Source organism: Peromyscus californicus, unplaced genomic scaffold (assembly GCF_007827085.1).
Source record: "Peromyscus californicus insignis strain IS unplaced genomic scaffold, ASM782708v3 Scaffold_19__1_contigs__length_69161282, whole genome shotgun sequence".
Lineage (NCBI taxonomy): Eukaryota > Metazoa > Chordata > Mammalia > Rodentia > Cricetidae > Peromyscus > Peromyscus californicus.
This window is the reverse complement of record NW_026294491.1, coordinates 1,262,490-1,269,547: the sequence shown is the minus strand read 5'-3', so window position 1 is coordinate 1,269,547 and position 7,058 is coordinate 1,262,490.

Genomic DNA, 7,058 nt, shown 5'->3' with positions numbered 1-7,058 from the left:
CTCTGGCTCTGTACTGGCTCATGTTGATCCTGAAACTTTCCAAGGAATAGATTACTCCATCTACTTCCTGAGATTAACTTTGATGTGTTTATGTTGGAGAGGATGCATGGCAGGGGGAACATTCCTCCACTATTAGTGAGAGTGCAAACTTGTACAGCCACTTTGGAAACCAGTACAGCAGTTTCTCAGAAATTTGGGAATCAATCTACCTCAAGACCCAGCTATACCACTCTTGGGCATATACCCAAGGAATGCTCAATCATACCACAAGGACACATGCTCAACTATGTTCACATCAGCATTATTTGTAATAGCAAGATCCTGGAAACAACCTGGATGCCTTTCAACTGAAGAATGGATAAAGAAAATGTGGTACATATACACAATGGAGTATGTGGTGGTATTTTACTTGTACTGAAATGTGATTTTAATTGTATGTTAATAAATAAAGTTGCCTGGGGGTCAGAGCTATTAGAGCCATAGCAAGAGCGTGGCGGTGGTGGTGCACACCTTTAATCCCAGCACTTGGTAGACAGAGCTAGGTAGATCTCTGTGTGTTCAAGGATACAGCCAACATTGGAGACACACGCCTTTAATCTCAATACCCTAGAGGGCCTGGAGGGCTGTACATACAGGCAGTGATGAGGCAGTCACGTGTTTGGGTTTACAACCAATGAGAAGGCAGAACAGAAAGACTATTTAAAGACATACACACACAGGAAGTAGGCCCCCTTTTTGGAGAACTCTCTTGGCTGAAGCAGGAAGGGTAAGGCTCTTAGTTTTGACCTCTTGGCTTTCTTCTCTGAATCGGCTCTGTGTTTCTTATTTAATAAGACGGTTGGTTACATCTACATTTGGCACCCAACGTGACAAGAATCCATTAAAAACCACTTAACTTGGCATGGCGGCAGGTCTGGTTTCCCGCCTGGGCGGCTGGCAGGTCCAGTTTCCCGCTTCGGTGGCTGGCTCCCTAGCCCGGGCCCAGGTCGGCTTGGCCTCAGGCCAGACTGCCCATAGCCCCAAGCGGTTAGTTTAAAGCCGGTGCTACGGACAACTCAGGCCTGCCTTGCCGAACAGGGCCCTTCCTGTAAAGCCAGTGCACGTGGTTGGAGCTTAAGGAAGCTAGAGCCAAGGCTTGACTAGGCTCAAGCGGGAACACGTGGCTGGATTCAAGCTCTTAGGCAGAACTTGTGGCTACTCTCTCTCTCTCTCTCTCTCTCTCTCTCTCTCTCTCTCTCTCTCTCTCTCTCGATTCAACCTCGGACACTAGGTGGCTGTTTTGAAATTCCCTCGGATTTGTACTGTTCTACGCAGACTTGGTAAGTCACTTAACATATCAGATATTTTAAAGGAAACTATTTAAAAGAGAAATTTTTTCCACATTAAAAAAAATGAGTTTTCTGTGTACATTGGAAGAAAATTGGGCTTTGTTTGCAATTTTAGGCAGTCTGACAATGGAACAACTATATGAGAAGATTAATGTTGATTGAATTATGCAGTTTATTACTATGCTTATCCTCATTTTACTATTTAAAAAGATAGTCAATTTAAGTGCCAGGGTGACAGCTTTAGAAAAACTTGTTAAACCTGTAAAAATTCAGACAGAAGAAATTAACAGTGAAGTTGCTTCAAGATTGGATCATAAGGTTACAGAAAGAAAGCCTGTTTTCACACAGTCACCCTTAGTTTGTCCAGTAACCGTACAGCAGTTGCCTGATCAAATGACTACACAAAATATTTGGGCTCCAATTGAAATGTTAGATTTATGAAGGTTTAAGGAGGCAATAGTATCTTATGGCATGCATTCCCCATACGTAAAGCAAATGTTAAACTCTTGGTCAACATATAATAGGATTGTACCACAGGACTGGCGGGAGCTGGCACAAGCTGTTCTGGAACCCAGTCAAAGGCTTCAGTGGCTAACTTGGTTCAAGGATGAAGCTAAAAACAATGGAGGGATAAAGGAATACAAGTCTGCCAGGACCAGCTTATTGGAGAAGGTCAATATGCTTCAGCACAAACACAATGTTTATATGATGTCCAAACCCTAATTTTATGTCGAACGGCAGCTTTGAATGCATGGGACAGAGTTGAGGAACCAGGAAAAAAACTGAGTCATTTACAAAGGTTATACAAGGCCCAAAAGAATTTTTCACAGATTTTTTACAAAGACTGGCTTCAGCAGTAAAGAGAATGGTCCTGGATTCAGAAGCTAGTCAGATAATAATTGAATCTTTGGCCTTTGAGAATGCAAATGCAGCATGCAAAACAATAATCAGGCTGTTAAAGGCAAGATCTGTACCTTTGGAAGATTGGATTAGAGACATGGTTAATGTTGAAGCTCATGAGCATGATGATATGTGGGTAGGAGAAGCAATTTCAAAAGATTTGAGGAATGTTAGATGTTTTGGATGTGGAAAGCAAGGACATTTGAAAAGGGACTGTAAACAGGTCATTCCTAGAAACAATGTTTCTTCAAGGAACAACGGCAACAGAATGCCCCTTCCTTCTGGAGTATGCAGAAGGTGTGGTAAGGGAAAACACTGGACCAATGAATGTAGATCAACAAGGGACAGACAGGGTAATCCTTTGCCTCAGTCTTCAGGAAACTACTCAGCAGAGAAAAACAATGACATCATGAGGTTTGTGGGCAAATGAATGGAACTAGAAAATATCATCCTGAGTGAGGCAACCCAAACTCAGAAGGACAAACATGGTATGTGCTCACTCATAAGTAGATACTAGATGTATGGCAAAGGATAACCAGACTACAACCCAGAGCTCCAGAGAAGCTAGCTAACAAGGAGAATCCTAAGAGGGATGCATGGATCACCCTGGGAAGGGGAAATAGATGAGATCTCCATGAGCAAACTGGGATGAGGGGGTTAGTGGAGGGTAGTGGGTGGGGGGATGAGAACATAAGGGACCGAGATGGTTGAATTGGAACAGGGATGGAGTGGGAGAGCAATGAAAGAGATACCATAATAGAGGGAGACATCAAGGGAACAGGGAGAAACCAGGTGCTAGAGAAGTTCCCAGGAATCCACAAGGATGACCCCACCTTAGACTATTAGCAATAGTGGAGAGGGTGCCTGAACTGGCCTACCCTGGTAATCAGATTGGTGAATACGCTAACTGTCATCATAGAGCCTCCATCCAGTAACTGATGGAAGAAGATGCAGAGATCCACAACCAACCACCTGGGTGAGCTCCAGGAGTCTAGTTGAAGAGAGAGAAGAGGGATTCCATGAGCAAGAGGCATCAAGATCTTGATGGGGAAACCTACCAAGACTACCAAACCAAACTAGTGGGAACTTGTGAACTGTGGATCAATAGCTGTGGAGCCTCCATGGGACTGGACTAGGCCTTCTGTATAGGCGAGACAGTTGTTTAGCTTGACCTGTTTAAGGGATCCCCTGGCAGTGGAATCAGGACCTATCGCTGCTGCATGAGCAAGCTTTTTGGAGCCCAGTACCTGTGGTAGGATATGTTACACAGCCTTGGTTCAGGGGAAGGGGCTTGGACCTGCCTCAACTGAATGTACCAGACTCTGCTGACACCCCATGGGAGGGCTTGCCTTGGAGGAGGTGGGAATAGAAAGTGGTTTTTGGGGGAAGACTGGGGGCCAAGAGGAAGGAGGAGAGGGGGATCTGTGGTTGGTATGTAAAATGAATGGAAAATTTCTTAATAATAAAAAAGAAAAAAAAACAAAATTCAATTGTCAATATTACCACATATGTCTCTAAATGCCACAAGCATAAGAAGTTGTTAAATTTATATTGATGAATTCAAATTTCATAAATAACAATGTTCCCTTGAGGGCTTGGATTTTGATCACTGTTGTGGCTCATTAGAAAGGGGATTGGTCAGATATGGATTGATTCACATTGTATACTAGAGGAGAAAGAGAATATGTTCACTAAGTATTTTCCAAATGAGTGCAGCATGGGCAGGAAGAAGAAGAACCACCAGCTGTTCACGACAGTGGCCGCATGGTCTCTATTTTGCACAAGTATTTGTTTTTAGGGAGTTTCTTTGTGTACAGTTTCCTGACATGCTATTCAGTCCCCGTGGAGTCCAGATCCTAATGTGCCCGAATTTCTGGAAGGTGAGCATGAACCTCAGTCCATATCATTCCAGGTATAAGCAATTCTAATTTTCTGTAACTGATTATTTAAATGGAGTGGGATCCGTAAAATTTAGGCTCGAAATGCTTATAACACAGTTTAACCCATATTTTAACAAAAAAAATTTCTAAGAATTTATAAACAAAAGTCTTACACTATAACAGGACATGTTAGTTACAGGCCTTTACTCCCAGCACTTCAAAGAAGAAGCATAAAATCAGGAGATCAAGAGCACCCTAAGTTACGTGAGACCCTGTCTAAATATAACAATAACCACAAAAAAAGTGCACACAGTAACTGTACACTTTCTACCTCTGAATGTCACTTGCTAAATTCCTGACAATGTTTACAGACTTGGATAAGCAGACACACTTTAAACCTACTCTGAAGATTTGTGTGTCATGGAGCACACCTGTAATGCCAGCACTTAGAAGTTAGGAGTGGGAAAATGCAGAGTTCAAGGATAAGAAACCCATGATGGAGGAGGACACACAGGCACAGACAGAGAGAATCTCCAGGGAATGAACTGGGGAAAGTCGGGTAACTGAGAAGAGGTGAGTGATGACCAGAAAGCTCTAGTTTATTAGCAAAGTAAAAAAGGAGAATTAAAGAGAAAAAGTAGAAGGAAGTCATCTTTCCACAAATTTAAACCTAAACCTCATGTCCAGATCCTAGAGATGAAATAGAGACTCAGAGTGAGTCACTGGACCTATTTGCTTCTCTTCCCACTGTGGCCACATTTAATAAACATCCTTTCTCTAATTTTCACTGTATGTGTGACATTACTTGCCTCATTGTATTGGCCAATCGCACCTTATTACAGCTGTCAGAAAACAGGCTTTGACTCTAAAATGTCTCATGACAAGAGTATGGAGATTCCTTAGTCAAAAGTCAATGGGCCTTGGAGAACAATGAAAGAAACACCTCTGTTGTCAGAAACAGGGACACCTGGGGAGAATCACATCAGACTCATGCTCAGCATTGAAGACAGGTCTTATTCCCTGTAGATACAGGAAACAAAAATAGATGAGTCTGGGATGCCCACTTCCTCAGAATAGAGGACAACAGGACATACAGCAACAGTCCTCTAGAATCTACAGGGAACACTTTCCAAATTCAGGAGCAGCTGTCAGAAGTAGTGAGTGATGACCAGACATCTCTAAAAATATCAGCAACTTAAAGAGGGAAATTTTGCAAACCAGAACAAGGAACATCCTGAGTTCCTATAATATGATTAGGGTGTTTATAGTGGATGTCTGCCCTGTGAGAAAGAGTTCCCAGAGCCCTGTTTATGTCAGGCCTAGAATATTTCCATAGTTCTAAAGGGGGTTGGATAGATGGCCCAGTAATTAAAAGCATTGGCCACCCTTCCATGAAAACAGGTTCAATTCCCAGCACCCAATAATGCACTCACAACCATCTCTCCCCAGTCACAGGGTAACCAAAGACCGTTTCTGGTCACCCCAGCCACTGAGCATGAGCATGGTGCACAGAAATACATGCATAGAAATGTGTCATACACAAATAAAAAATAGCCAGGTGGTGGTGGCTCATGAATTTAACCCCAGCTTTCAGGAGGCAGAAGCAAACAACTTCTAAATTCTAGGTGAGAGCTGCAAGAGGCCAGCTTCAGAGTTAAGAGCAGATAAACAGCATAGCTGGAGGGAGTCCAGACTGGTCCTTATCCACTTTATAACTCGATCTCAGGATGATGCTTCTCCAGAATTTCCAAAGGGAGTGACAAAGACCTGGTGGACTGAGTCATGGAAAGATTAACTACTGTGAGAAGAATCTCTAGAGCCCTGCTTCCCCACTCAGACCCAGCTCTAGGGCCTGGTATCCTGGGAGCAGTGTCTGGGGAATAGTTGCTTACTGTGATCTCTGTACTGGTCCTGTTCACAACATCCTTCTGAGTCCTAGCCCAGATGCTGATGGAGCTGACAGAATCAAGGAAGGAAAGTAAAGTAAAGGGCTATGTACCTCACTGAAGTGTCCATCTCTGGGCCCTGATTATGGGTTTTCATTGCCTCAATGTTGTGTCACAGTTTTTTATTGGCCAGCTGAGGGCACCTGCACTAAGCCTTGGCTTCCTGGTGATCAGAGATCACAGGGATATGAGGGAGGATGAAGGAATTTACGATGGTATTACATCCAGTGTCTAGACTGTCAATGTGGTTAGTTTTACAGAGAATGCTGCTGATTTCATCTACACCATTCCTCTTGCTCTGTCCTCTGTGACCATCGCTGTAGATAGGTGTTAACATAGGATTCCCTTACTTCATTTTGAAAGGTTTCCAGTTTCATTGAAAGAGATTGGATGCTCTGAAATCCTGTGCTTATGCTTTGGTGACTACTATGAAATGCTCTAGAGACTTAAGCAGTTTGTCAACTGGTGTTACCCAATTTGTATATTTCACATAACTTTCCTTACATAAACCTACTTCCTGTCTCAAATTCAAATCTTAGTTGATATTTCTGTAGAATGGCATTAGCATAATACACCTTTGTCCATCCCTTATGCAAATTAACTTTTAATTCATTCATTTATTTAACAGTTATTTATGACTTCCTTTGGAGACAGGGTCTCAGTATGTAGCTCTGGTTGATTTTGAACTTGCAAATCTCCTGTTTGCAGAGCCTCCTCTGTGCTAGTATTACTGACATATTGTAGCTCCCAGGGCTGTCAGAAACCAGGCGTGGACTCTAACAAACTTGGTGAGAATACCACAGACATCCATGCTTGGACAATGGCAGAAACACTCCATACCTGTGTCAGTGAATGTCAATAACAGAAGACAAAGACACCAGATGCAATCACAGAACTGAGAACTAATGTAATCCCTGTACTACCATTAATCTAAACATCAACTGATGGAACATCAGAATCAGACCTGAACAGGCTGACGGTCAACATGAAAGAACAGCACAGAC